Source organism: Falco punctatus (assembly GCF_963210335.1).
Source record: "Falco punctatus genome assembly, chromosome: 1".
Classification (NCBI taxonomy): Eukaryota; Metazoa; Chordata; class Aves; order Falconiformes; family Falconidae; genus Falco; species Falco punctatus.
This window is the reverse complement of record NC_137580.1, coordinates 20014707-20040860: the sequence shown is the minus strand read 5'-3', so window position 1 is coordinate 20040860 and position 26154 is coordinate 20014707. Positions and strand designations below refer to the sequence as shown.

The 26154-nt window shown below is 40.5% G+C and overlaps 1 long non-coding RNA gene across 7 annotated transcripts in view; it reads left to right on the top strand.

Annotated features, from left to right (window-relative positions):
• LOC308058196 overlaps positions 1-26154 on the top strand; it is a 60707-nt gene that overhangs the window by 6564 nt on the left and 27989 nt on the right. For 3 of the 7 annotated variants that reach the window (XR_013925712.1, XR_013925717.1, XR_013925718.1), the window contains one exon: positions 3721-26154. This exon is cut by the window's right edge. This is a non-coding gene — a long non-coding RNA (uncharacterized lncRNA). The remainder of the gene's footprint in view (positions 1-3720) is intronic. The other 4 variants (XR_013925714.1, XR_013925715.1, XR_013925716.1 and 1 more) reach the window with 4 other exon arrangements.

Below are 26154 nucleotides of genomic sequence, written 5' to 3'. Positions count from 1 at the left end.
TACTAAGGTTGTTCTTCGATTGCTTAGGTAGCTTTTCTACCTTGATACTCACTCATCTCCAAAACATACTCGGTGACAATGACTGTATCCTCAATCTTGTCAGGCTGTGGAAGCTGTGATCTCCACTTTTCCTTTGTATGATAGATTGCCCATTCCTCCTATCACCCTTTTCAGCATCAGTTTGAACTCATTTTTCTCAGTCATGGGTTGTCAAAATTATACACAGCCTTTCTTGTGCACAGCACTCTTCTCAGGACCTCGTACAACAGTGCTAACACTTCCCTATCTCTACCTGAAACATCTTTCCTGATGCATCCAAGTGCCACTTCTATATTGTATATGGTTATCACATTTACATGGTTTCCTGGTGTAGGGGGCTTGCATTCTTCATGAGGGCAAGTTGGACACACAGACCTTTTTCTAACGCTAGCTGTAATACGTTTTGCCGATGAAACAAATCACAAAAATCCCGTATGGTGAAAACTGCTTACCAAAACCCACTTATAAAATAGGTTGCCAAAGATTTGTTGAAAAGCAACTATCTACTGAAACTGGTATTACATCTGGATGTAGTGAACGTGCATGAAGTAAGTGAATCACTTAATCAGCTCTGTTAAAGAGGCAAAGAGTGAATGTTTATTAGACATTATTGTGACTTGCAAACACAAAAGCATTCTTATAACTGCTTATTGCTTGCATTGCATTCGTGCCAGGCGGCCTCCCACCAAAATGAAACTTCTATTGTACTGGGTCTCAAACAAACATAAATTAAAGCAAAACAAAGAAAATATTCCTCAGCAAAGTACTTCCTACTCTAATTTGGAAAAAAAAAAATAAAAAAGTCGAGGGAAGGTGGGTGCTTAGGTCGCTAGCAGCTGACATTGGAAATAACTCTATCATCTGGTTTCATTTAACTGTTGTTGATGAGTAGCCATTTGAAGAAAAATTGCATAGCGACTCTTCAAAAAAAGCAGTACAGTGTGAAACACCCATTCCTTTCTATGAAATCAGGACCCATCTCTTCGCAAGCCTGCACATGAGTGCAAGCATATCTTTTTGCACTGTAAGTTTGACTTGCCTCCTGACTCCAGTGTTGAAAGGGAGGAGAGGATGGCTAGTGACTACTCACCACTGAAAGCAGCGCATCCACGCAGCCTGCAACCAGAGCAGCCAAATAGCTTCTTTCATAGTGAATCTGGGAACAAAACGGACGCGTTAAGAAAAGCTCAGGAAATATAAAGGAAGTATTAAGAAAATACAGTGAGGGCATGGCAGAAAGATCTGCTAACAGTATGGAACAAGGAGGCACATAATTGTGTTTGATTTTACACTAAAGCTAGTTCTAGAAGAGCATGCTTATTGTTTGAAAGGCATTGGTTCTTCCAAGATCTCTGTCTTCCTCTCATCATAATTCTCCTCTGCAAAGGCTTAAGAAAGTCAGATGGCAGGAAAAAAATCTGGATTTAACACTCATGAAAAGCAGATTGAACTGAGGTCTGGTTTTGAATCAGCATTTGCCAGCTAAAAAGCTAATCATACCCCTGCCCAAGTTTAGTGCTTTTGGAGAAGAGCATGCCTGCAGTAATCAGTACAATTGCTAAAACTGTTTCAGAGATTCCCAGGATGTATATAGCTAAAAAAGCCCCACAAAACAGTAACAAGTTTCAGCATTAAAAAAAATCAGGTGAATAGGATTTGCCTTGTTAGACTGACATATGGATGGCAGTCCAAATGCAATGCTGGAAGCAGTGCTAGGAAAAGCCTCTGGTAAGAAACAGAAAACAGTGCTTGCAGTTAGTTATAACATGTTACTCACAGGCATTGCTGACTTACAGAGTTCATCCGTACAACCACTATGTTGTATAATAATTCAAACACTGGCTCACTCCAGATTTTGCTCTTTAAAAAAAAAAAAAAAAAGATGGCCAAACTGCTGTTGATCACCCTGATGTGATAAAAACAAGAGTCCTACTGACCAGAAGGTAGGTGGCTCAGCAAAGGAGAACCACTAACACTCTCTGGATTTATGCTGATGTAGTTGGGTTCAGCTACGTGAAAGCCACCTGAGAGAAGACGGGAGGCAGCCATCCCAGCGGTGAGATGATCTAGGCAATGCAAGGGAGCTCCAGGCTTAGGAGCTGAGTGAAATGGGGATAGAAGAGTAATGCAAGGAAGCAAGGACATACCCTCAGGAAAGGCCAAAAGTAGCACTAGGAAGCATTAGGAAAAGCCTCGGCTGTAAGCCTCAGATGTGAAACTGTGGCAGTTGAGCAGCAGAGCACACCAGCTGGGAATCATGCTATGCAATGAAGCAAGCAGCAGCCTAGAAGGAGCCTCTTTCCTCCAACCCCAACACCACGCAGTAATACAAGTGAATGGTGAAGCTTACCAGCCCACCGCGACAAGGCGTTACAGGGTAATCTCTGGCTTCAGAGGTCCTGCAGACAGAGATACAACAGGAAGAAGAGGTGAACCAAACTTAACAGGACTTGATGGAAGGAACTTTGATGGATGAAGGTGTCTACAGGGCCACAGGGGGGCCAGCCTTTGTGTACATGGCTGAACCGCTAGCTACTGCTCTGGTATTTCTGTAACTCCGTATAAAAAGACAGAATGCAGTTACAAGCTCGGAGGCTTTTTGTGTTATTACACAATGTAGAGAGTATGAAAAACATCCTAAAAAGAATGCCACAAAATCCGCAGAAGATCCCCACATCTCACTTTCCATTTGGGAGAGGCAGAGACTGAGGCAAAACAACTTCCTAATGGACTTTGAATAGACAACATTCATTAGTTTGCCAGCTTATAGGCTCAAACATTACTTATCTAGTCCAAAGTAATTATGGTTAATGAGACTACAGGTAGTCTAAATTACAGATTTTCCATGAAAACAATTCAATGCTACCACTTCACCCCAAAGCAGAATTTGAAGTATTGCCCATCTTCAGACCATGTTGACAAAATTAGTGCAATATTTAGAGACATACTGAAAAAGAAAGATTTTTTTTTCTACTCTTGCAGAACAGTTTCAAAGCAGAAATGGTATTACTTAGCAAGCGCCACATTGATCACTGGCATACTGTAATAGGTTCTTCACTGAAAGTCAGCCTAATTAGGCTCAACTTCATTCATTACATCATTACATATAGGTGAGAGGGAGTGTAAACACTTCCAAATAGAGGTGGCTTGCCTTGTGGCTGACCGGCCTGATCTCCATAAGCTTCGTAGAAGCTCACAAATTTCATACAGCTAGTTTCAATTAGCTATGTTGTCTGACACAGCATCCCCACAATGGCAGAATCATCTGCAGAGAACTAACTTCAAAAATTAGCTGCTTGTCTTGGGGCGAGCGTTAGACTAAATGGCTTTCAGTACCTTCAGCTCCGGTGTACCTTACTTAGCTGCAGTCACGTTGGGCAGTCCACGTCTAACCCATTAGCCACTGTGTGACATTGGCATAGCCACCGTAGAGCTGTGAGACACCAGGCTAAAGGATACCGCTGCGAACCCCAGTAGCCTGATTCTGAGGGATGATGAAGATCAACTCAGAGGTATCATCATGCATTCAAACTAGAGCTGCCTGTGTAGAACCAGGGGAGACATTTCTCTAAATGCATGGACAGCACAGAATTATTTCAGTGATGGGTACTTGAGAAACACACAGAACAAAAAAAGTGATCTTCCTTTTCATCTGTCCTTCTCGTGTGCTTCTCTGAGCAGGAACAAGTCCATGCACCAGAGCTGGGTAGTAGAGAGCCCAAGCTGAAGACTCCAAACCAGGATTTAGATCTCCATTGAAACTCTGCTCAGTAAACTTCTAACCAGTCTGCAGGAAAAGCTTGTGATCCTTTTGCTAATAGCATACTTATGGAAGCCCCTTGTTGCTCTTTAATATTCCCCCAACTTGGCTTTGGCCTTTGCCATTTCACCAGTAAGTATTTTAATAAGTAATGATTTTATATATGCGCCTTGCTTGCCTGTCCTTGCTGCTGCTTCTTGTATGGTCTCATTTCCATTTCAGCCCACAAAACAGCTCCTTGCTTAGTCAGGAGGACCTCTGCCATAATTCCCTGCCTTCCTGAGCAAGGGTCAGTTTGGTCCTCAGCTTTCAGTAAGTTTTCTTCATAATCAGCTCTCCTGAGCACCTATGCCCCTTGTGGCAGCTTCTCAGAAGATCTTAAATAATTAGCTCACTATGCTTCCCTCTGCAAATTATGATCTGATTATTCCCACAGCTGGTTTTAATAATTTTTTGAACAATGTTTGATTTATCTGATAGGGAGAACAGGAGTCAGTTTTCATACATTTCTCCTATTCCCAGGTCATTTTTTTATTTGAAGAGCAAATATTCTTGCCTTTCTTTTTCAACCCAAAATATCTGGACTAATGAAGGCATGTAGAAAAAAATGTGCTTTATCTAGTTTGTAGTAAGAATCAGGACTTTCAGAAAACAGCATGCATTTTACAAATTAAAATGGCAAAATTAGAGCACAACTCTTCTTCATGTCTAGTTGTTGTCACTAGAGTGGGCCCAGTAATAACTACAAGGAAGAAAATTAAAACCAGAAAAAAACCCACATGTGTCTTTTGTCCCATATTACGCCTATGGCTTAATTATACAGATGCATTGTGTGCTTAACTAAAAAGCAATAAAGGCACTGCAAGAAATACCATTAATGAGTCAGCATCACCCCCTGAAGATCAGCTTAGTTTCTGGAATCTTTCTAGTGGAAATGCCTTTTATTTCTTCTGTTCAGTTTCATCTTCAGCGGTCCATATCCAGAAGTCTCCAGTTTGTTGGTACTGGTGTAAATAGCTACCCAAGGGCAGAGACTGAGGTAATGAGCAAGATTACAGTCAAATCCTACCAGTTCAGCAGTATGTGTCCACCATGTAGAGGGTAAACTATGAGAGATGTTAGCACAGAAGTAACAACTCAAAGATGCCTTAACAGGAGATTTTAAAGTTGAGAGTAGTCTACGGTGGGATGAAGCCACATGGTGAAATCATGAAAAGCACGAAGGCACATGGTGGAAACATGAAAAGCAGGAAGGCATGTGGTGGAAACATGAAAAGCAGGAAGGCACGTGGTGGAAACATGCAGCATGGGGGTGATGCAGAGAACATGGCACTAAATTATGTATACATCCTGGAAAATCTTGCTGTGAGGAATTTCAGGATATTGGACATTCTCAAGATATTTATCGTTCTATGGCCTCTTCAAAGACTTAGGACTTGGCAAACTAACTTTTGGAAGCTGAAAGCAAGCCTCCCCTGAAGGCAGGGTAACTCATTAAGAACTGCTGCAGGACTGCTCTTCACCTTCTAAGCGCACTGGTTTTGAGGAAGCATCCCACAACGTTTAAAAATCACATTTTTACCAATACGGTTTACGGAAAAAGGTTGAGTCAGACTGAAGGGAATTTTAAAGTATGGAAAGGGTAGAGTAATGTTTTTGTGAAAATTGCACATTTTGGCAAAGATAACAGTTTTTAAAGAAGAGTTTCAGGGAGGGGTGGAGCGGGGGGTAGAAGGGACTGTGAAAAAGCGTGTCTTGGAATGGCCACCAAGCACACAGGGAAGGCACAACCTTGCTCCACACTTCCAGCTGAAAGGTGTCAAAGACCTCTCCAATAACGCCATGCGCCATGGACACATCCACGGACACAGATTCAAGATGAGCTTCTGTATCAGTGCATTTAGGTGATCTCCAAATATACTAGCGTGTTTTTTCCCTTTTTGCTGTAGCACCATTCAGTAGCCAGGGCCATGGGTTGTTGGGTCCATCCTGTGACTTCGGAAATGCTGCCTGTCTGCTCTGGATTTAAACACCTTGTTTCTACAGAGCTTTCATTAGCTGATGCTCCGTCCTGGTGTTGCCAGAGAACAGCAAGCACAAGGAACACATTTGGCCTTCTCTGAAAGCTGAATAAGTCACTGGGTAATCTCCATGCTTGGTGAATGGAAAGCTGAAAGCTATAAATTGTATTTTAAAAGTTCATTGTGAACACAGAGTGCTTCAGGAAGTAGCAAGCTTATCAAAGATCTTTACGTTGCCTACAGTATCAAATGTTATGTTCACAGGGAGACCAGACAAACAAATTGGCAGGATATGTCAATAGAGTCTAGACTGAAAAAGGTCCCCTGAGAAGTTAATTTCCAAATCTTTAATCTCCCACATTTTATATATTATTATCTACAATAGTGCAGCTTTTCACACATCCCTACTTTAAGAAAAATGTTGTTTAAAACTGTTGAAAAAACATGGAAAGAAACAGAATTAATGTTTTCTTTTTTATATCTGACTGCGTGGTTTCCCAAATACAACTTGAAGCCCCATTCAGCAGAATATTTACATATGTGCCTGTGTCATTCAGACTGCCCACATGCTTCCTGTACTCACTGGGGCTCATCCGATGCTTTAAACTAGGTGTTGAAACGCCCCAGTGAATCACAGCCATAATTTAGATTTCTTTTTCTTTAAGGTGGAGAACAAAGAGCTAAGTCGTCCTCCTTGAAGCCACTAAAGAAAGGAGATTATGTGGGAAACCTGGGACCTCTTCTCCACTGGGTGACATCAAGAGCCTTGCCAACCCTACCGTGTCAAAAGTACTTCAGGTAGCGAGGTGTGACATGCTCCTTACCACCATTTCAGGCATTCTCAGATCATTAGCTTTGCATGCATGTGTTTTGTACCTGTGTTTGAGGAGAATAACATCTCTTCGGTTAATAAAAGTATCATGGAAAACATAGATGACTGTGAACTCTTCCAAAAGGTGGCACTTCAGGGAATAGACTTGTTCAGAAAGAACTGAATTTTAAAGTTATGAAGGAAATCGCAGGTTACAAGATAGTCTCTGTTTTTAAAGGGCTATTTCAGCTTTAGCTCATTTTTCATCAAAAGTCATGGCTTTGGAAGAATTTCTGTCCAACTTGTGTGACAGAAGGATTTTATTAGAAGAAACTTGTATTGAATTAAAAAAAAAACAATGCCATTATGTTCTGTGTGTTTTGTAGCATCACTCATTGCTTCTGTCTGCTAAGTCTGGATGAAGAATTCAATCACTAATAACATAGTATTTGGTCTAATTTTGTGAAACTGAAGGGGAGGTGTTTTTTTTCTCCTCCAAGACATGCAAACCTTAATCCTTAGTTCTTTTAAGGAAAAAACACTTCATCTGAATACGATAGAGCACATAGGTTGTTTTGAAACACGTGCACTGTGTGTGCTCATGGACGTTCTTCTTCATATTCTACTTACATAGCTGTCATTGCTTGCGTATTACAAGAAAAGGTGGAAAAAGCACAGCCTCCGAACAGATCATTAGTATTTCATTCCTCCCGATATGGTTATTTCTTTAATTTCTCTTCCTTCTCCCAGAGAAGCATATCAGATTGTTCTAGACAGGATCCCTTACCTATGACTCTTCTTGTACACAGGACAGTCACCAATGCAGAATATCCTTTTAACAAGTTGATTGCAAAATCACTATGATTTTATGTCACAATAAAACATACTGTATGGAAAGAGCACATAGGCAGTTACTTCCTGCTACAAACGTCCACTGAGCCCTCCTCATGACATCTGGGGAACCTGTCTTACCCTATTGCTTTCTTCTTGCTTTTCAGGTTATTTCACTGAAGGAATGAGACCAAATCAACTACAAACTTGCATAGAAAAAGCACGCAAATTTTAGATGTTAATTTCCAATTACCAGTGACCAAAGGGGCAAAGGACCCCATACAAATGCCACACTCAATATTCCTCACAGGTGAGTTCTTTCTATAGCCCTCACTCTTCTTTGTCAACTCTTTTCTGACAGCAGAGTTAGAAGTTTCTGGTTTTATCAGTTCAAGTTTTGTCTGTATATAGTGTTTTCATCTGTCCATCCCCTCTCTGCCAAAGAGAAATGACCCCTTACCCCTGTTGCCAAATTAGACAGCCTTCCTGTGTCTCTTGGAAAATTACCTTTATGGTTCCTTTAGGGAACCACGGTACTCTCAAGGACATCTGTAATGTAGCCATATAATTCTTTCACTGCAACACAAAGGTTTTACTTACTGAAAACCAGCAGTAACACTATTTAGAACATTATGCAAAGGAAAACACATCAAAATACCTTGAAAGATGGTTCGTCAAAGACTTGAAATTCACAGTATTGCCCAGTCCTCTTTCTGATATTTTTGAGTCTTTTCCATAACTGATGGGTTGCTGGAAGATAAATGTGAGATACAAAGAAATAAAAGACAGTAGTTAATAGGATCCTACCAGCTCTGACAGTTTACTGCGCTTTTTGAATTTATACTTTCAGTCTGTCTTTCCCCAAATAGCCACAGCCCTTCACCTTTTGTGCTTTAGTCTCCCAATGCATCACTTTCATGACACTGTTCTCTCTGAGCAGTTCTGTTAATGTTTAAAGTGTTGTGGAAACAATCATCAGAACCAACCAGTCTGCCTGAAGGAGTGAAAAGCTCTGGTTTTCTGGTAACAAAATACTAGTTTAAATATAGCAAAATCCTGTGTCTGTTACAGTAGTGCATTTAATGAGAAGCATTCTTTTAAGAGCTATTTTTGACATTTCTGTGACTCTGAAGCAATGGTGGTGTTTTGCCGATTTCTACTGTGTAATTTCAATATGCAACAATCTCTCCAAGTTGAATAATTTGGAATCCATGCGTGCTTTGCAGTTTCGAGATAATTTGATCTGAATAGCAGTTTCATGTAAATGTTTTGGCACTAACGAAAATATCCTCAACATTACTACTTACAGCTTGAAACACCAATAACTATTTTACATGCCAGCAATTAAAGAACATGATAGGCAGGTTAAAAATCATTAATTTCTCTCTCTGAAACTGGTATTTTCTCATTGAAAGGTTTGAAAACAAATTTATTTTCAGCAGGTTATTTCTGTATTAATGTGATACCAGCAACATCTGTGCAGCTACCTCTCTCCTCCTGTGGGCAAGCACTGTTCATGGGAGCCTGAAGGAACACAGCTCTTGCTTGCTTCACCCTACAGCTGTGGGGTAAACATGGGATACAATGTTTGAAGTGTTAAATAATTGGAGGAAGTGAATGGAGAATGATAACAACAGCAACAGGGAAATTTCTGAAGTGATTTGAGAAGGTTGTCTGGTGCAGGCTGGATGTTTGGTTATGTATGCACTGGATACCCACTTCTCTCTACTTGAATAATACATGGGAACCCAGAATTGTTTACTTTAAAATACCAAAATGAGAAAAGACCATGTTCTGAAAATAAAACCTGGGAGTTTCAACTCTGCCACCTCTAGGAAAGCCCAGTGGGAGGGATAGGATTGCTAGAATTAGGGGAGGCCGCCTTTTCGTTATTTGTTATCATTTAACAAAATCTGAAGGCATCTTCCTTTGCAGAGAGCAGGAAATAATTCCTATGCAGCTCCAGGGCCAGGCAGAGGTTATGGTGCCCATTTCACTTGTGGTGTTAAACAACGGAGGGCTTCCGGATCCTACTGGGACTGTACCGAGTCACCAAACACTGGAAGAGAAAAATCAAAAGAGCACATGTACAGTGGACTGTTTCTGACTTAGTAACAGATGAAAATATAGTGTTCTTTAGCCACCTTCTCCTTCCAGTGTTCTCAAATACAACCGGTTGTGTTCCACTACTGGGGAGATTTCTTAGGGTTACATTTGGGAGCACATGGTCAGCAGACAAAAAAAATGCAGCCAAAATGTTACTATTAATTGCTTTTTTGAGACTTGAACTTTGTGAATCAATGATGTTTTCTCACCCTTCACTCTGAGTCTGCTTGGAATTAGTAGCCTAAAGTTTTATGGTGATAAACTCCGGTATCCCATTGAGAAGGACTAGGGTACGTGTTGTCTACATGCTAATAAACACAACCATGCTTGTGCATGTCACTGAAAAATAAAAAGGAATGTGCACATGGCATATATATAATACAACGTTAAGATGTCTGCATCTGGGAGACAGATTGTAGCTGCCACTTCAGTCCTGGGATGAGGCAACAACCCAAGCAATGCCAAGACCTGAGAGGTTCTTGCCTCATATGGAGTGAAATGTGGTGTCGTGGACTTCAGTAGCAAAATTCTCAATTACTTTTGTGTTTTGCCCAAGATGCATTGGTATTCCCCATATATGGAAGGAAGTATTTTACCAGAAGAAGCATGGCTTTTGCTAATCACAGAATATGTAATCGCTTAGGCAATTTGTAACAGTATTGACAAAATATGAATCTTGGATGTGTTTTGCACAGACCTTCTAATCTTTTGATCCAAAGTTGCTTTTTATGCAAACTCTGAGGACTGTTAAATGTTGCTTGATTAACTTCTATACAATATTATGAATAGTGTGTTTGGAAAGGGCTAAGAAATACTGCTGGCTACAGCCCTTCAGCAAACCTCCCCAACAAACACAATTCACTAGGTTTGTGCTCACGTAGAACTGCATTTCTTGACATCTGCTAGCTCACCTTAATCAAGGTGTTCTTCTCATTATGGATCCAGTTTAACACCTTCCAGCACTACCAGGTTTTGTTCTTATAGCCTCCTCCATTTTCTCCCTTGTTTGTATAAAAGAAACATCTGGCATATCAAATGGCTAGCAATGCTCTGTTTGCTTTATGAAGCATAAACTCAGCTACAGCTATCAGCTAAATACCCTGTTATCATTAGACCTGCTCTTTGTAGAGATCCCGTCTCTCATTTGCAGGCTTGCGAGCCTCTCCACGGCAAGTTGGCTCCAGATGTGCAGTCATAGTGCTCCCAGTGGTGTGCAAGCACTGGGAATTGAGTTGCGACACCCGGCCAAAGCCTCCGGCAACCCCTGAGCCCTGTGCCTGCAGCCACCTCCTAATGGGTTTTTCATACTTGTCTGTGCTTTAAGGTTCCAAGCAGGGAACTTGCTCCAGGACTGGAGCCGTCCCGCTAGGGATTCGCAGAAGGGATAGGCTCATCCCCTGCACTGTCTCAGGGAATACTGAGCAGGAATTGAACTGATTGAAAAAACAGAACTTTCCGAAGCCCCTTTTTATTGTGGGGTGTTTTGTTTTGTGGGTTTTTTTCTCTTTGGCTTAACTCATTCTGGGTCGATATTCTTTACAATGTTAACCTTTCTTGATCAGTGCTTTTAATAGAGCTGTCAGAGTCAACTGAGGAAGATGTTAAGAAATCTTCTGTCCCACTGCTGCATTACCAAGGATGTTTCAATGAAAACAGTCCTTTTGATCTTAGTTATTTGGGAGCTCTTCTTCTGCAGCTTGTACCTCAGCAGAAAATCTAACAATCTGTTTGTGCTTACTGGGAAAAAGATACTTGTCGCCTTGCCAACATAATTACATTGGTGAGTTAGGGAATAATGAGTGAGAACAGATGAAATATTTAGATATAAATAGTCTGTTTTCATGTGCTGTGATTGTCGCTAATAAGGCAAGGACGTGTGGTTTGTGGTTCAGGGACAGGATGAGGAACCAGGACATCTGGGTTCCTTTCCCAGCTTTACCACAGTGTATTGAAGAAGTCATCAAGCCTCTTTGTACCCCATCAGTTGGAAGTGGATAATATAATGCTCTGGTGACTAATTCTTTAATGCTGTCGTTCTCAGATGTTCAGAAGGGAAGAACGATAAAAGTGTACAATTTTTACGTACTAGAAAGTGGCCCAACTAAAACTTTAAATCCAGATACCCAGAAAGTCTGTGAATTACTTTATCCTATCCTGACTTTAAGAATCTGACCCACTTGCAATTTCGTAGCAATGACGGAAAAACAAGAGGAAAATTAAACCCCAATACAGAATGTTTGAACAAAATCCTGTCTGAAAGTATGTCAAAGTTTTCTGTAGCAGGTTTTTTCAGCTTTACACTCAGGCTTTTTCTTTTTTTTTTTTAAAGTAACAATAGGACTGCTGTGTACCTAATAGGAAGATGGCAATGATGTCCTTGATGACTGAAATGTGCTCATTGGTTCAAAGCCTGTAAACTGCTTAGGCCTTTAGCTCATAAGGCTTGGTAGGATTTAAAAAGGACCTACAGCGGTCATCTACAAAGGGCTGTGTTTCCCCTAGCCTATGTGTATTTTGCTCACTGCAGCTGTAACTAATAAATCATCAAACCACAGATTAAAAGCATGTAATTAGTATAAAAGTAATTAAAGCCAAGATTCATTCTACCTAGGAGTAAATACGCATATTTGCCATGTAAGTCATAGCGGAAAAGAGATAATTATTTTTTTAGTGTGCGTATGCTAGCAGAGAGTCTCAAAAGCAGAGTTGCTTCTTTAGCTGAGGAAGAAAAAAGAACAAACCCAAAACAACTGTGCTAGGGTTTTGATTTAAGCTCATGAGTTTAAATTCATGTGGGGTGAGCATTATATTATTTTAGGGTTCCCAGCACTTATTTAAAACAAATCTAGTAGAAAAAACAAGTCTGTAATGCAATAATAATTTCTTTACCTGCTGATGGATCCTGGGTATCAGATGGCTGTAGCTACATGAGAAAGATAAACAGCTGAATGGGAGCAGACCTACAGTTGGTAATGAGGACCTCACATCCACACTGCATGCGTGGTTGGGTTTTTCAGTCTGGTCCCATGTGCAGACTGGTTAGAGCACAGGAACTGTCATACTGGAGTACCCTTCTGATGGTGGTTTCACCCGAAAGTCCAATTTGTAAGCTCTGACCTGTAGTGCAAGAAAAAGCACGATAAGTGGGAGAAATCAGATTTGCTTCAGAAGTGCACTTCTGAGCCGAACTAGAATGCCAATGCACCCTCACCCTATTTGTACTCTTATCACTGAGCAAGAGCAGTACAGGAGGCTTGATTTGCACTAAGAATCCAGCTGGCCAGGCAAGACTGAGCGCAAATTACTCCTTGCTGCAGGCAAGGCTATGCTCTAAATCACTGCAGTTGGACAATGCTAAAGCAGCAGCTGAAATACTTATCATGTAGTATAATTTCAGACTTTTTTGAAAGAGGCTTATGGCGATGCGTAAGAGAAATTGGCTTCAGTTTGCTGCTTTTATCTCATTTGAGAACACTCTTGAAAACAGTTTCGTCCACTGCAATATTGGCACAGGAGGTACAAATGTAAATAGGGAGAATTAGCTCTTCACCATCACTAAGCTAACGCCATGCCTTCTGGGATACTAAGGGAAAAACGAATCTCCTGATGCACAAGAAATCCTCCAGGAATCTGCAGCATTTCGTTTATTACCTTATTGACTTGTACTCTAAACCAGAGAAGTCTACAGTTAACCAAGCCCTTCCCCTTTCCTATCCCCAGTCCTTGCTTTCACCAGTCAAAACGGGTACATGGCCTGCCAGGAAATGTTTAGCACACCCCATCTGTGTCCCTGGTAAGGAGACGTAAGGAGCAGCAACCCAGGGCTTACTACTGAGTGCTCCCAGTAGAGACACAGCAGTTTGTGTTTGGAGTGGACTAAAAAGTCACGTCAGAGCAGGTGAAAACTGGCGAGCTGTCAGTTGAGGTCCCTCATCCACCTCCAGAATCTTAGAAAACAAGTCTGCCTAAGGATACAGGGAACAGGTACCAGGAGACTCACCATCTTTTCCATGATAATTACACTCATCATAACGCTTCACATCATCATAACGTCTTTTGCACTAACTGCTCTAAAAAGACCCCCCAAACCAACACACACACATGCACACACATATCCCTAGCTGTGTATCTATGTATGTGAAGTCATGTAAATAACTATGTGGTGAGACAAAGCAGCCTGAACAACCAAAAGATTTAGCAACAAAAATTCTTTTCCGATGGCATAAATCCCACTAGTAGTAATTTCATCTTGAAATGGAAAGCATAGCATTACATTATTTGAGTGCAAAGGCCAAATTTCCCTGGTTGCCAGTTAAGACCCCAAGCTCATACGAACACAGCAGGAGAAACCTAAAATGATTTTGTTTCCTAGTGGCACTAATTCCATTGCTGGAGAAAATGTAATTATATTTATATTGACATTATAATGATAACTTTGCAGGCCAGACTACATTCTGTCTGTTAGGCCAGATATAAATGAAGCACCAGCAGAGACCTAAGGAATTTCTGAATTTCTGTTCCTCGGTGGTGGTGTGCCTGGCAGCCCAGCTATAATTTCAGCAGTAAGAGGAAAGTTCATTCTGTGAAAAAGATAGTTAAGAATTAATTTTGTCTTAATTATAAAACCTCTCCATTTTGTATTGAACACAGCATCCTCAAACAAACTCCATGTTGTCTTTGCAATATGCAGACGAGTTTTTTGTCCTGTACAGCTGTAAAACTTGGAATGTCAACATAAAATCTTGTAGCAGTTACCTATGTATGCATGTACGTAATACAACTGGGTTCAAGAGCACAAGGTTGTACAAAACAGGAGCTGCGTATTCATTGAGATAATATTAACAAGGTCAAAGTACTCAGTTGTGATCTGTTAGTGAAAATGGTCATTTCCTCGTAACAGACCTTGCTACTTTATCCAGCACACCCCTGTTCATGCACAGCCCACCTTGCCACTCCCCCACAGCCATGCTGTTGGGGATCAGCAGCAAATGCCTGAGGAGATCTGCTGCACCAGCACGTGAGCAGTCCGTGCGTGTGACCAAACTACATGTTTCAGCAATTGTAAAGAACAACAACAAACACATATGTATTTGTATGAACACAAACTTATTACATACCATAAGAATTTTGTATGAGTTTTTTTATTAACTTTGTTGTATGACAGCAGTAACTTCCCTCATATTGTGTGCTCAGTGCATGTTATTATTATGACAAAAGGGCAAAGATTTTAGCAAGATTTGTAAAGTTCTGGTGGGGAGGGGTGCCACTATCCCCATTAAGGGCTGACCTTGCATTTCAGGGAAGCAGAAAAAAATATGAATTTCAGTTACAGCGATGAATTTTTCAGCATCGAGCTGATAAATGATCACAGCAGACCTAGCACCCTGGAGATGCCTTGCTGTTGTGAACAGTAATTGCCTGCTGGCTCTTTGAGGCTGTCAGGATCACATACAGTAGATTCAGACAAGCCTGGCACCATTTGACTTGTGGCTTTGCTTGCTTATTTATCAATCTCAGTTGCCCCCATACTAAAAGAGAGGCCTTTCAGGAAAATGGAAGTTCTTTCCTGAAATTCAAGGAGGTGGGAATTGCAGTCATTCACTGCCGATACATTAGTTTAATACATAGTGGCATTTTTTAGGTATTTACCCTGGCTATATTAATTTGATATGTTATGGTACATGTGCCAGCCTATCCTATTGTTTTCTCAAGGCACTTTTTCAGTGTGAGAAATTGCTAGTTCTACAGTCGAGATCACGTAAGTATTCATTACTTCTCTTGCACAAGAGAAGCAGTACCGAGGGAATGTGTTTAAATTCAGGGCTGAGGGATTTCTTTTTCCTTCTATAATTCATAAAAAAAGCAACTCTAGAGGGGAAACTATTTGCAAGCTGAAACTGAACTAAATTAAACAATTAGAAGATAGAAAGAGCTAAACAACTTACAATTTTCAAAACTTAGACTTTGGTTGAGAATAATATTCCAGGACAATCAGAACACGCTGATTTTTTTAACAGGTTAGAAAAACCCACCCAACCAAACACAAATACCTTCTTGTTTGGGTCAACTGAACTTAATTTTCTTTGGCTTTTTCTTCCATACTTATACACCAAAATAAACCCTCCATTATAACATCTGTAATTAGGACACGAGCAGATGGATTGGTTAGTCACTGGCCCAGCTAACTTATGTGCATTGCTGGAGAAGTCAGTTAAGGTAGATACATTTCTCCTCATTTACCCATATAAAAGAGAGGCGGCTGGTTTAACCTGCCATCCCATCTCCCTCTACTTTCAGTGGGGAGAGAGCGGGGGGAAAAAAAAAAAAAGAGAAATCTGGGCTGTGGGTGGAATCACTCACTCCTTAGTGGTGCTGCCTCCACCTCCAAGGAGGCAAGTGTTGGTATATTTGACACTCGGTTTCTCCATTAAACTGATATTTTATCACTCCTTAGCACACAGAAGAGTTAGGAAGATGACTGTGGGACATTCAGATACGAGGGCAGTAAGACGCACACAGGAGGCATTGACAGACTGTGCACTTCTTGAATTCCCCATCCTCTGCAGCTGGATGTAGCTGAGAGAGTTTGTCAGTGTTCACAGTCCAAGCCTGGAGCACAAGTTTGGCTGAGCTTGTTTTTTCCATTTTCGTCAATATTAAAAATATGTCCTGTACATGGTACTTCTCCTGGCATTCACCACAGAAAGGCCTTTGCAGGCAGAGTCCAACACCATCACATCTTTATAAATGCTTCATAGAAGTGTACAGATTTCACAAGCTTACATTGGCTTAAACAGGAGGAATTTTATGTGCCTTAACCAATGTTACCTGAGGAAATATAGCTCCCAAATGGTGATTATTTTTTTTCCAAAATACAGTTATAATATGGGGGTGGATGTATGTTGGCACTGGGCCAAAGTTTCTTAAAGGACATTTAAACCATTTCAAGATACAGAGCTTTCACAGCTTGTTTGTCTTAACTGCAAGTTTTGGTTTTGTTGAACTTTTAAAACTTGGTTAGTATTTTGTTTAATCTGTCCTCTAAGATAAATATTAGACTAGTTATTAGATTAAATGCCTCTAGTTTACAACCACAGTGCCTTCTCTGCAGTTTGTATGCACAATGCAAAGCGAATTTTGAATGTTACCTGTTTTATAATCTTGAAAAAAAAAATCAAGAGGGTTGTGCGAATATCATTAAAAAAATAAGGATAACAGACACACTAGAAGTGAATATAACTATTTGGGAAGAATGGCAGAAATCCTTTGCTTATGTACAGAAACTCCCAGAGTACTGACAGTGAGTGGTTCATCATTTTCTGAGTTCTTAGTGTTTTAGAGCTGCCTGAACTGTTAGTGAGAAAGAGAGGTTTTCTAGCAGTAGACCATTTCTTCATTGCAATGGTAACAATTCCTTATAGCTTCTTTTTCTTCTCCTCCTTTTTTTTTTCTTTTTGAAGAACAATGATACTGAAGGTATAACTCTGAAATCATCAGAATTAAATTGCCATAAAACTGCTGCTATTGAAATCACATTTACTTGATATTAGTTTGTTTTGTTTGCTTGGCTTTTACCTGGAAAGGTTTAGGCGGTCAATTTTAATATATAACGCATTTCATTGATAACAGATGTAATAGGAATATGATTGAATTTATAACTAGTAAAAATGCATCAATGGAAAGGAATAACTCTTAAGTATATAAACATAATGGCACTGGCAAATTCTAAGCTTACTGCATGAAATCTAATAGGAAGCCAGTATATGAAAGAACTCAGGTTTAACATTATGGGTCACCTCTGTGTAATTTAATTTGGAATTACTTTTATCTGCTTCCAGATTTAACTAGGTGAACAATGTGCAGAAATAAACCATGTGAGTTAGAAATGCATATATCAGTTTGAATAGAATAGCAGATAATGTAAACTTTACAATTTAATCACAAAATCTGGCCACTTCGAAAAAAATAGATTTTGCAGGCTACTTAAGAATATTTCCCCCCTTTTTTTTCACTCCTTACTGGAGCTGTGTTAATACTAGCAGTGTAGCAATACGTTAGTGCACAGGAGAGCGTTTTTGCACAGATCCTGCCCTGTCCAGAGTACTGGAAATATCACAGCAGTGTGACTGGAAGAGTCCCACTTCCTGTTCTAGAGGGGATTTGAACTAACATCTGTGCATTTGGATGTTCATCTAAATTAAACTGAGTACGGCAGAGACTTCCTTTAGCAGTTTCTCTTGTCAATAAAGGAAACGAGAGTGCAATTTTGTAAGTTCAATTACAGGATGACTGTTTAGCACCCAAACATCAGGTCAAATGCAAAGTAAAAGACAAATTAGATGTAGCTCACCGTTGATTGGTTTTGCACCTCAGTACTTCAGAACTGTACCATAATCATATATAAAGCCTTGTTCCTGAACCAGAGAATTCATAGTCTGTTCATACGACATATCACACACGAGGGAAAAAGCAGACAGCCTTTTAAAAGTTCCATGAATTCTAAAATAGTCACAATCCAAAGCAAAAACTGTGTTCTTGTTCACTTGATTATTTTTCTTTGTATTACCAGGTGTGCCATCTCACTCATTCAAGTACCACTTCCTCACCAGAACATCTAATTCAAGATCAAACATTAAAAGATTAATTATTAAACTAATATATACGTGCTTCAGGCTCTGTCTGAGCTGGGATGGATCATTCCTTCCTTCTTCCTGAGCACTGATTCCTTTACAAAGATTTGCTGGGACAAGAATTCACCTTCTGTCAAGTCTATATCACCTTTAGCTACTTACTTGTCAGCTACTTACCTCCCCTAAGCTACTATACGAATACTGAATACTGTACATGAACTGTTTGTTGGGGTGTTCCCTGTATAAATATACAGGTTTGATACAGTAGGGTCTTATGAACGCTAACAGGAAAAATGGAGAATGGCTTCAGATAAGCCATCTTGCAGCAAACTCTCATAAAACTAAGCTGTTCACAATATTCCTTTTTTTTTTTGACCTCAGCCATCTTCGAAAATTGTTTTGCCAAGACTGAGGGCCAGACAACCAGAAGAATTGTTTCTGGTTAAGATATCCTTTCAAGGAGCTAGAAACGGAGGTCACCACTGGGGAGCCATTCAAAACCTGATCATCTGTGTCCACGTTGCCCTGTAAAACCACCTTCTCCCATGCCAAATTCACCAGCTGCCCGTTGTCTGCTTGGATCAGCTCTCTAGAGGCTTCACTAGTGTGCAATGAAGACCTGCAGGGAAGGCTCAGCTGTTCCAGGTCCCCTCCAAAGACAGCCCGCACAACCCAGCTCCCCACAAGCACCCTGGCCAGAAGCTGCCCTACAGAGTGATGCCAGGGTGGGCAGCAGACATTGCCCATCTTGGCTCCTCACTGTATGCTTCTCTGCCTCTGGAGGCCCTGCCCAGAGGTTGCAAGTGAGAACCAGTTAGACCAAAGGATTCCCACCACATGCTGGGATGGTAGCGGCCACTCGCAGCGTGTGGATGACCAGCAGAAGATGCTATTATTTCTAACCAGATCAGCACTGCCCATGTGAATATAAATGAACACACACGCCAGCAAAGTCAAGTGGTATCCCAGCATGTCCATAAAACTAAACAAAAACTTGGCTGTGTGGAACTGAAGCACTCTGACAGAGATTTGTAGTGTTTGAAGTTTGATATTATTTTCAGTGGGGTACCTTTCCTGTAGAAAAACCCCAAAATTTCTGTTTTCTATATCACGTTCTTGCACACAGGGTCAGCTTCCAGCAGTTAACAGAACAGCAAATGACAATTAGTGGTATAAATCAGGTGGCTCAATTATTTCAAGAGACCTGAGTCATGTTGTGCCAGTAACGATTTTACAAATATTTGTGTATGGGTATTTATGAGGCATGACCTCTTGTCTCTATGTGTGTGCAGCTTAGCCTGGCTTCAGTGGAGATAATGCTAAATCACAGAGTAGCTAGTATCGAGCAGCTAAGCTTGTGTTTGCACTCACAGAAAGCACTGAAGTGTCCTGGATTTGCATCTAAAATTGATGTTTGACATCTAACCATTCAACTTGCTCCTGCAGGACACTGCAGAACCAAACTGAGTCCTGTTTCCCACTGCTCAGTGTCACACACCATCTCCGTACCTCTCTTAAGTGCACAAAGCAGTTACGTAAGACATCAGAAGAGTAACATGGTCACTGTGCACAAATGAACATGACTAGAGTAATGCTAGAAGCCAGGGCAATTCAGTCTTATGAGTATAAATGTTAAGCTAAAGAATTAATTTATGTTTGTTTGAAAGAACTCAGAGAGGCATAAAAATTCAGGAATGTTTAATCCTAAAGGGAATGAGATTTATCAAAGCAATCTGAAAGGATAATATGTTCATTTCTGGTTCTACAGGCAAAGGAAAGCCAGAAGAGTCCAAAGCATTAACAACTTAGAAGCTATTTTTCATGCTGCTATCATTACCTCAAGTTTGATGGTACACTGAAAGGCAAATCTGGTTCTGGTAAGCAATTGTTAACTTGTGATAAGCATTAGGTTTACATTTAAAGATCAAAGCAAACATATATAAACCATTTTGGGTACATACGTATCCTCTGCTTTATGTCCCTGCTCTTGGCTTTATATCCAGTCATCACTGTGTTTCCCTCTTACCTTCTTAGCGAGTCCAGGAGCAATTTGAATCTGTATTGAAAAGGAAATGTAGTAAATTTAATTCAGAATAATATGTAATGGACTAAAAACGTCAGGCAGAGATTATCTCAGTTGGTAAACCAGACCAGAGAACTACAAGATCTGTTAACTGTCGAACTCATTAGAGAGACAATGAAGCGCTTTCCCAATTGTGTGATTTTTCTCCCCTCTGAAAATAGCTATCACCCAAATGATCAAACCATTAATAATACATATTTACATAAACAAAATTCCCATTTATCTGACAAATATTAATGCTGGAGCACCCCATAACTAAAATTGCTATTCAAAGATTATTGTGCCATGAGAGGGTGGAAGGTTGGCAACTCTCCATTTCAGGGAAAGGATCATTACTGTGGTAGATTCCACCCGCTCTTTCCAGAAGTGACCTTGGTCTATGGCTAAGCCATCTGCAGGTCATCACCATGAGCAAATCCTGAAGTCTTTACTCATGACTGAACTCCACCTGGGATCCATTTATGCAAGTTTTTATGCTTCAATAAATCTGGCCCTTTGCTTCTGTTTGTCCTCTGTTCAGTCCAAACTTCCCAACTGGATAAAAACCAAAGGCATCCTTTTGAAAACCCTCACTGAAAAGTCTTTTCCAAGCATTTTATGAAAAGTTTAAGAGTATGGATTTCAGCACGGGCTCTAAATAAAACAGTTAAGAATTTGGTTTGAATAAAACTCCCTACATCTTTATTGTAAGGTGAACTAATAAAAGTACACTTCATTTCATGTCTTAAGACTGCTAGATATGGCTTCTATAAAGTAATTTTAACAAGTTACGAGCTATTCAACTTTACTCACATGTAACAGGTTCTTCTAAAGTTCTATAAAGATGACCAGAGGGCTGGAGCACCTCTCTGTGGAAGACACGCTGAGAGAGTTTGGGTTTCTCAGCCTGGGGAAGAGAAGGCTCCAGGGAGACCTTATAGGGCCTTCCAGTACCTAAAGGGGGCTTATAAGAAAGATGGGGACAGGCTTTTTGGTAGGGCCTGTAGTGATAGGACAAGGGGGAATGTTTTTAAACCAGGAGAGGGGAGATTTAGATTAGCTATAAGGAAGAAATTCTTTACCATGAGGGTGGTCAGGCACTGGCACAGGTTGCCCAGAGCAGCTGCGGATGCCTATCTCTGGCAGTGCTCAAGGGGGCTCTGAGCAGCCTGGTCTAGCAGAAGGTGCCCCTGCCCATGGCAGGGGGCTGGAACTAGGTGATCTTTAAGGTCCTTTCCAACCCAAACCATTCTATCATTCTATATGACTGTAAATATAAACAAGCAAACTCATGGCAGATTTACAATAATTTTGCAAATGGTATTAAACATATCTGTAAACAATATAGCTGAAAAAAAATCTGAGCCTATTCTAGATGTAGTAAACCACTGGTAAAAAAAACCCAACAAAATTACACCTAACAACTTGAAGAAACCAAGATCATCTCCCTAAATGCTTGAAAACCATCTAATCATTAAAAGAACTAACACCTTGCAAGATCACTGACCATATGAAGGTTTGGTATCATGGTCATACTGGAAATTACCAGTCTATGTGTCCACTTCACAATCAAGGCTTCCATTAGCTCTACTCTTCTCCCTACACCACTGATTTACTAATATGGAATTTCCTTGCTTCTGTGCCCTGTCGTAACAAATTAAGGCAGGCTAAAAACAGTAGCTATGTCTGGATTTACAAAGACTTGGCTGCAAAACTTCCAGTTAGCTCCAAGTTACTCTTGCCACTTCTCCTGGATGCTCTATACCTGTAGAAGTCTCATCCTCTGACCCTTGAGTTTCCTTTAAATTGAATGAATTCTTTTTATAGCAAATTGTAAGGTGGAAGTGTGAAAAATACTTTTTCTTTTCAAAGTACCTACAGAGTTTTAGGTTTGGTTTCTAATGCATGTAAATTGAAATAATTGTCATTTATATAGTCCAGAAGTTTTGTTTTTAACGGCCTGTAGTGCACCATTAGTTTTACGTGCTTTTATGCACTGGCTTGACTTAAAACCAGTCTAGCTGTTTCGTTACAAATGGTTTTAGTTTCCAAGTAAACTAAGTGGCAGAGAAATTCAAAACATACTGAATTAATTTAAAATACTAGTATCCACAACTGGCTCTAAATCAAAAAGAATTACTCTAGACTTAGAGAGTTTTATTTCTGACAGTTCTGATTTTTAAAATATAGTCAAAACATACTGCATATATTCACTTACTTTAAAACAGCAAATCAATGACACAGGGATCAGTGTATTCCTTTTCGTCCCTTGTGTTCAAAACATTTCTTGATACAGTAGAAAATGCTTGATTTCTTTTCCCTTCCATGCAAAAATAATCCTGTAAAGGCACTCTTCATGTCCCAATGTCTAACCACTTTGTTAAACTTTTAGATCCTGCTATTAGATAAATCAGATTTTCTAGCGAAGATCTAAAGCTGCAAGCATAATTTATCTTCAGTTCACTAGTGATGTGGGCAGTTACTATCTTGGGACCAGATCCTGTAAACCTGTGCATGAATAACCTTACCCATAACAGCTGGTCCAGCAATGACCATTACACTGTTCATGTGAGTGAGGGTGTGTCAAATTGCTCTTTGGGGTGGAAAACGTTTGCAGGGTACCTGTCTTGATTTTCTAACAGAAGACAGTAGAAAGATTGCACAAAGAAAGAAACTATTAACCAGGAATATCAAATCGTCATGAGATGCGTTTTTACATCATTTTCCCCTGCTATACTAAACATGCCCCATAGTTGCAACAAGTCCCAACTTAATGCTCTTAGCTACAAACACTAATACAGGGCACTTTGCAACTGATGTCAACAGCAGGGTGACACAGAATAGCATGAGGAATTTTCTGCAAAACTGGCTCTGCAAACAACATCATCTGAGGTGGAGGTCAGTGCGGCCCTCCTGCCACGGTCCCAGGTGAAAGCAGCACTGAAGAGCAAGCAAGCATAGCCCAAGGCAGGGCTTCTGACGACTTATGACGCGGCTCATAGATTGCAAACTGGCGTGGGGAAGGTACCAAACTCCATGTCAGGTGGTTGCCAGGTGTCTGCACCCACATTTCAAGAGCTCATGCTCCTGTCATGGCAATGAGCACCGGAGCCACACCATGCCACCTTGCAAGTCATAACAGGAGCGTGCTGGCACTGGGTCACCAAAGTCCCATTTTGGTGACCTTGGCTTGCAGAGATGGAGAAAGCTTCCAATGTAGCATTTGCATTGTGATTATTGAGTCTCAGAGAGGCCACCAAGGAGACAGGACAGATCAGTAACCCACAGTCATTTCTGGTTGTAACCATACTGCTTGCCTGGAGGCTAGCCAGCAAAACTCCATTTAATGGTGCCCTTACACAAACCTCTATGTTACCCTGCTTCATCACTTCATCTTGGCATTTGCTGCTGTGCCTTTTCGCATGTAACACCTCCAGGATTTGACCCACACAGAGGCTACTCCCACAGCCCGTCCCCTTAACCTTTCCAGGAGTGTTAAGAATTTAATGTTAATAATGGCTGTCCACTTCAGAAAGGGTTGTGGAGACTGGTGTGTAAGAGGTCATTATTGTTTAAACACATTTGTTTTGCCTTTCTCCTCAGAAACTTTAAATTAGAAGAAGTTTCCTAACACAGAATGCCCAAACTGACAGCTTTAGGATGTGTGAGAAAGACACAGTTAATTTAGTGCAAAAGATAAGACATTTCATTGGGGAAGCACTAATACCAGGCCTATTACCCCTCAGTGTCATTTCAGATTAGCGTACTACAGAGAAAGGGATTCTAAATCTTTTTAATTGAAAAATATTTGTCTTTTCCTTACTAAAATAAGTTTCTGCCTAGAGGTTTTTAAATTATTTCTGAATTGCATCTGATTTCTGGACAGTTTATCAAAAAAAGGAGGATGTGGTTTGTCTGTTGTCTTGTTAATTTATGTCAGACTAGAGAAAGGAGAAATGTTATTTCCTCAGTGACCCAACCGGAACAGTTACATAAAGAGATGATTAGAAATACAAGTCCAGACATATCTAACTTGCTAAGATTTGCCAGCTGTCACAGACACATCCACATGTGTGAATACATATGTATACATGTCATAATCATGCATGCAAAGCAGAGGGATAATTATCCAAAACCTGGTTGACAGAACAGTTGAGAAAAGAACTTCACTTGGCTTCTCTTTCCCTTTTTCTGGCTGAAAGTTTGAAAAGCATCAAACCCACCGATTTTAATCCACACAGGTTGATTCATAAGCCATGAAATGACCTCACAAAAAGGAGAAAATAACAAATATCCTTTTACCTTTCACACGTTCTGAGCAAGAACTAGAAAAGTGTGATCTGGAATTGCTCAGTCCTTGACCCAACAAGAGAAGAATTGCACATGGCCTTGGACCAGCCCCCTTTTCTCCCAAATCTGAAGAATGAGATTAGAAGCAAAGTGCTTGCTTGGACTGGCATAGGCCTGACCTCAGGAGCCTCCCAAAAAGCACAGTTCCCTTCAGCATAGATGACATGCTGGAAGATTTCAAAAGCATTAAACAGAGGCAGTTAATAATATATTTAGATGTTCTTTTAGCTAAAATGGTGCCTTATTATCTATTTTAAAGGTCAAATGCAAAGGCTTAAGTGCGCTGTAATTTGGCGGGAGGGGGGCAGCATATTTAAAATGGCACACTCTGCGGGTTGATGTTTCTGTAGAGATACAGGTTTTGCCCACAGTCTTTTTCCTTGAAACGCCTTCCAGCCAACTGTAGTCTTTCCACTTCTCATGCTTGCTCAACTGTAGTCTTTCCACTTCTCCTCATGCTTGCTTAATGGTTGTGTTTCCTCTGATCTTTGCTGAAGAAAAAATATTTGCCTTTTCTAATTCAATCCTTAGCCATTGTTTTCCCAACCTCTAGTTCTCAAGAAATATGATTTCTTAAAAAAAAAAAAAAAAGTCTAATTAAGCCATTCATCAAACTTTTCCAAGTGAGTAGAGTGACAAATTAGCCCTATCTTCCAACAACAACCTGATGGATGGGAAGATAAAGATGCAGAGGCTGTTATTTTAGCTGGAAGCTCTCTACTATATCAATTGTTTGGCCCCAAGCCAAAAGACCCTAAGAGTTGACAAGAACTAATGATGGGTCCACGAAGTTTATGCAGCGTGAGACCTGACATCAAAGGAATCTGCCCTTATTAGCACTATCTCTCTGCCTTCTTCCTGGAAAAAACACTCATTTGTTTTTTTAAAAATTTTTACTTAACCATCTTACTCTTTCAGTAAATGGAAAGAAAATGCAAACTGTAAATAAATTTGCACAATAATATATTGCTATCAAGTTGCGCTTTTCTCTATAAATATGAAGTATCGTTATGACGTTACTTTTAAGTCCACCAAGAGAGTCTAAGACAGGTAGACTGCAAATAACTTTCTCTAGAAGTCTTTACCTTTACGCCATTCCGTCAGAAGACCCGGGCTCCCTGACAGCCTGTAGGTGTGGAAGCAAGCATGGAGTCCTGGCCAGGGGAAGTCACTCAACTTCAGTAGGGTCCGGACCCCCAAAACTGCCCCAGATTGTAATCCACTGAAATCAGGTGTACAGAGGGTGTTGCAGAGTCAGAACCAGAATGCCTAAAGTTTCCTTGGATTCAGAGAGGGAGTGGTAAAATTCATGGAAGAAAAATCTATCAAGAGTTGGATCAAGCCTGCACCACCACTGGGTCAGGAAGATTGTAAGCCATGCAGCCACAGGATGCCAGGAAGGTATTCAGGGGAAATACCACTGTCTGCTTGTGTATATTTACACTTTGCCTGAATATTCCCTCGGCCATTTTAGGATACAGGGTTTTGGGCGAGGTGGATCTTGGGTCTGACACAGTTCTCTTATGTGACAGGATCACCTTCAA